We start from the raw sequence: 5,687 nt of genomic DNA on the forward strand, positions 1-5,687 counted from the left end.
GTTGCAGGGTGCGAGCGGTTGCAGATTGGCTGATGGTGAGGGAACAGGGTGGTGTCACAGGGGTTAACATTATTAGTCCTTAGGCGCCAGGAGGCCTGGGGCTGTGTGCTAAAGGTCATCAAGTAGTTAACATCTTCCATTTGGTGGGGGGGTGGGTTTCACATCTGTAAAACAACTCAGGAAATGTGCATCAAATACTGTTATCTAGGTACTTCAGAGATAAGCTAAACATTGGATATGGGGGAAGGGCCTGTCTGGGGAATGTCCCATAGGCTCCTGCTCTGTTATAAACCTGCAACAATAAAAGGGTTAGAAAAATAGGCTAAGACTTGCATCAAGGTCAAACAAAAGTTTTTTTTTGGGGGGGGGGTGCGTGTGTGTGTGTGTGTGTGTGTGTGTGTGTGTGTGTGTGTGTGTTCCAGCACAGAGAAAAAAGATTATGTCCACAGGCCAAGGAGAGAAGAGGAAATTAAAGGTGCTTAAGTTAGACAAAAAGAAGATATTTAAGGGAGAAATCTTTGATTCTAGCTGTTATAGCACCCACAAGGACGAAGAGGGAGAAAACAAAGAGGATTGAGAACACAAGGATAGTTCAAACTTAAAAAGAGGAAGTTCAGTTCTTCTAAGATGGGGAGAAAGAAACAGAGTTATTTTGGAATGGATTAAAAGGCTCACCTCACATGGTTCTTTTCTTTGTTAGGAAAGTAGGAGGTAAGGGTCCCTGTCAAAAGAGAAGAAGGTACATGTACTGAGGGGCAACCAGAGGGAACCAAAGGAGAGAAAAGGCTTAGAACAACTGTGAGCAGTAAACTACACACATAATAGACACCTGACACAAAGTAGGCACACAATGGATGTTTGAATGAGTTGTCAGGAACAAGACAAGGATGGCCACTCTCACCACTCTTATTCAACATAGTTTTGGAAGTCCTAGCCACAGCAATCAGAGAAGAAAAAGAAATAAAAGGAATACAAATTGGAAAAAAGAAGTAAAAAGGTCACTGTTTGCCAATGATATAATACTATACATAGAAAATCCTAAAGATGCCACCAGAAAACTACTAGAACTAATCAATGAATTTGGTAAGGGTGCAGGATACAAAATTAATGCACAGAAATCTTTGGCATTCCTATACACCAACAACGAAAAATCAGAAAGAGAATTAAGGAAACACTCCCATTTACCATTGCAACAAAAAGAATAAAATACCTAGGAATAAACCACCTAAGGAGGTAAAAGGCTTGTACTCAGAAAACTATAAAACACTGATGAAAGAAATCAAAGATGACATAAACAGATGGAGAAATATACCATGTTCTTGGATTGGAAGAATCAATATTGTGAAAATGACTATACTACCCAAAGCAATCTACAGATTCATTGCAATACCTATCAAATTACCAATGGCATTCTTCGCAGAATTAGAACAAAAAATCTTACAATTTGTATGGAAACACAAAAGACCCCAAATATCCAAAGCAATCTCGAGAGAGAAAAACAGAGTTGGAGGAATCAGGCTCCCCAACTTCAAACTATACTACAAAGCTACAGTAATCAAGACAGTATGGTACTGGCACAACAACAGAAATATAGATCAATGGTACAGGATAGAATGCCCAGAGATAAACCCACACACATATGGGCACCTAATTTACGAAAAAGGAGGCAAGAACATACAATGGAGAAAAGACAGCCCCTCCAATAAGTGGTGTTGGGAAAACTGGACAGCTACATGTAAAAGAATGAAATTAGAACACTACCTAACACCATACACAAAAATAAACTCCAAATGGGGACTTCCCTGGTGGCGCAGTGGTTAAGAATCTGCCTGCCAATGCAGGGGACACAGGTTCGATCCCTGGTCCGGGAAGAACCCACATGCTGCGGAGCAACTAAGCCCCATGTGCCACAAATATTGAGCCTGTGCTCTAGAGCATGTGAACCACAACTACTGAGCCTACGTGCTGCAACTACTGTTGCTCCACAACAAGAGAAGCCACAGCGATAAGAAGCCGACGCACTGCAACGAAATGTAGCCCCCGCTCACCGCAACTAGAGAAAGCCCGCACACAGCAATGAAGACCCAATGCAGCCAAAAATAAATAAATAAATAAATAGATTAAAAAAAAAAAAACAAAACTCCAAATGGATTAAAGGCTTAAATGTAATACCAGACACTATAAAACTTTTAGAGGAAAACATAGGAAAAACCCTCTTTGACATAAACCACAGCAAGATCTTTTTTGACCCACCTCCTAGAGTAACAGAAATAAAAACAAAAATAAACAAATGGAACTTAATTAAACTTAAAATCTTTTGCACAGCAAAGGACACCAAAAACAAAACAAAAAGACAACCCTCAGAATGAGAGAAAATATTTGCAAATGAAACAACAGACAAAGGATTAATCTCCAAAATATATAAACAGCTCATGGAGCTCAATATCAAAAAAACAAACAATCCAGTTAAAAAATGGGCAGAAGAACTAATAGACATTTCACCAAGCAAGACATACAGATGGCCAAGAGGCACATGAAAAGATGCTCAACATCACTATTAGAGAAATGCAAATCAAAACTACAATGAGGTTATCACCTCATGATGGTCAGAATGGCCATTATCAAAAAAGCTAGAAACAGTAAATGCTGGAAAGGGTGTGGTGAAAAGGGAACCCTCCTACACTGTCGGTGGGAATGTAAATTGATACAACCACTATGGAAAACAGTACGGAGGTTCCTTAAAAAACTAAAAATAGAACTACCATATGACCCAGCAATCCCACTACTGGGCATATACCCTGAGAAAACCATAATTCAAAAAGAGACATGCAGGGCTTCCCTGGTGGCGCAGTGGTTGAGAGTCCGCCTGCCGATGCAGGGTACACGGGTTCGTGCCCCAGTCTGGGAAGATCCCACATGCTGCGGAGCGGCTGGGCCCGTGAGCCATGGCCATAGAGCCTGCGTGTCCGGAGCCTGTGCTCCACAACGGGAGAAGCCACAACAGTGAGAGGCCCGCGTACCGCAAAAAAAAAAAAAAAAGAGAGAGAGACATGCACCACAGTGTTCATTGCAGCACTATTTACAATAGCCAGGACATGGAACCAACCTAAATGTCCATCGATAGATGAATGGGTAATGAAGATATGGCACATATATACAATGGAATATTACTCAGCCATAAAAAGAAACAAAATTGAGTTATTTGTAGTGAGGTGGATGGACCCAGAGTCTGTCATACAGAGTGAAGTAAGTCAGAAAGAGAAAAACAAATACCATATGCTAATACATATATATGGAATCTAAAAAATATTGTACTGATGAACCCAGTTGCAGGGCAGGAATAAAGAGGTAGACATAGAGAATGGACTTGATGACATGGGGTGGGAGGGCAAAGCTGCAGCAAAGTGAGAGTAGCATCGACATATATACACTACCAAATGTAAAATAGTTGGCTGGTGGGAAGCAGCAGCATAGGATAGGGAGGATGGGAGGGAGGCTGAAAAGGGAGGGTATATAGGAACATGTGTATGCATATGGCTGATACAATTTGTTGTGCAACAGAAACTAACACGGTATTGTGAAGGAATTATACTCCAATAAAGACCTATTACAAAAAATAATTTCTCATAATTTTTATAATGTTCTGCAGTACCCCTATAGTATTGTTAGCAGACTGGCAAAACCAAAAGATAAAGGATAAGTCACTGCCTTCAGTGTGACCTGGGGGCTTTCCCCAAAGGTCTTAGGGAAAAAAAGTAAGAGCTCCAGGGTTCCTAAGCTTTGATTTGTCACAATAGCCCCAATATTGGGATAGGCTTGGAAACACAGGTTGGGTAAGAAGTTAACTGTACCAAAAAAAAAAAAAAAAAAAAAGAAAAAGAAAAAAATAGTCTTGCTATGAGCTTCATTTATCAATGCTTTATCATAAAATCATCATTATATGTTCAAGTTTGTGATTTTTTTTTAAATTTTGCTACTTTTTCTTTGTGAGTATATGTGAGACCATGGTCAACCATCTGCTCTTGGCTCCCCACACCACTCACCCAGAGAATTCAAGTAGTCTTACAGTTTCCATCATCACATCAGTGCTGACAATGACCAATGTTTTCAGTTTCCCATCTCTCCCACAAACTCCAGTGTCATTTTTCCATCTAGGTACAAGGCATTTCTACATGAATATCCCACTGTCACTGCAAATTCAGATATCCAAAACTAAACCCACCACTTCCCCAAATCCAGCTCCACTACTGTAAAAATCAGAGTCTAGTCAAGAGACAGAAACTACACCAGTTATTTGAACAGAAAGAACTGAATATAAAAAATTAAGTTACGGGCTTCCCTGGTGGCGCAGTGGTTGAGAGTCTGCCTGCCGATGCAGGGGACACGGGTTCGTGCCCCGGTCCAGGAAGATCCCACATGCCGTGGAGCGGCTGGGCCCATGAGCCATGGCCGCTGAGCCTGCGCGTCCAGAGCCTGTGCTCCACAACGGGAGAGGCCACAGCAGTGAGAGGCCCCCATACCAGAAAAAAAAAAAAAAAAAGCATTCTGTAGTTTGAGAGTCTTCGTAGGGGTTCAAATATACTCAACTCCCACCTTTCTTACTTCTTTTTTCTTTGGAGGAGGGGAACTTCACCTCATGTATCTCTAGAAATGCTATCAGTTTCAAGAACCCAAGCAACAGAGACCTACGAGTCTAGACAAAAAAGACCTTCAATTATCTTACACAACAAAATCTGGAGATAGGTGTTTCCAAGCCTGCTGCAGCAGCTCAATGACATAATCAAGTATTCAGGGGTTTTCTATCTTTCCATACAACCATCTTCAGCATGTTAGCTTTTTTTTTTAACTTCTTATTTTATATTGAAGTATAGTTGATTAACAATATTGTTAGTTTCAGGTGTACAGCAAAGTGATTCAGTTATACATATACATTATACATGTATCTATTCTTTTTCAAATTCTTTTCCTATTTAGGCTGTTACATTATACTGAGCAGAATTCCCTCTGCTATACAAGTAGGTCTTTGTTGGTTATCCATTTTAAATATAGCAGTGCGTACATGTCAATCTCAAACTCCCTAACGATCCACCTTTCATCTTTAAAGATTTGTCCCCTCAATATCACAAGATACTCTTCAACCAACCCCTAAGGAAAGAGAAGGGGAAAGATGGAGCCTCCTCTTGAAGCTTTGTCTTCTTATCTGGAAGGAAAATATTTCCTAGAAGCTGCCTTCCCTCAATTTCTGTCAAACTCCAGACCACTCTCAAATTTCACTGGATCTGCGATTACAGTATTATCTAGCAACAAGAATCGAACATCACTGGCCAGGACAACCCCACACCAAGGACAGCCGAGATCGTCTAGAGGGTACCTTTTAGTTTAACAAGTCGCAGGAGAATCACGGATTTTAAATTCAGAAAACTTCCAGGTTTATGCAGCCACTAACGAACGCCTGTGGTGATATGGCTCTGAACTTCAATCTCCCGAAAACACTCTCTGCGCGATCTTGTTAAGGTGGCCCTTTGCAGCTTCTTACCCATTTCAAATATGGTCGTCAAGCTCCAGTCTCCTTTACCTCCTGAGCGTGGCGACAGCTCGGGCTTCATGCCCATTTCCAAAAGGGCCTCCTCCCGCGAGGCTGCGGTTCTGAGTGCGCAGACGCGAACGTAAGTCCTCTTCCTGGTAAG

The 5,687-nt window shown here is 41.3% G+C and overlaps 1 long non-coding RNA gene across 1 annotated transcript in view; it reads right to left on the reverse strand.

Moving 5' to 3' along the window:
* The window catches only part of LOC307049762, a 46,862-nt gene extending 41,256 nt beyond the window's left edge, over window positions 1-5,606 (reverse strand). Inside the window, exon 1 of the long non-coding RNA XR_013810764.1 lies at window positions 5,537-5,606. This is a non-coding gene — a long non-coding RNA (uncharacterized lncRNA). The remainder of the gene's footprint in view (window positions 1-5,536) is intronic.
* Between the last annotated feature and the right edge of the window lie 81 nt (window positions 5,607-5,687).

The sequence above is a fragment of the Hyperoodon ampullatus genome (assembly GCF_949752795.1).
Source record: "Hyperoodon ampullatus genome assembly, chromosome: 3".
Classification (NCBI taxonomy): Eukaryota; Metazoa; Chordata; class Mammalia; order Artiodactyla; family Ziphiidae; genus Hyperoodon; species Hyperoodon ampullatus.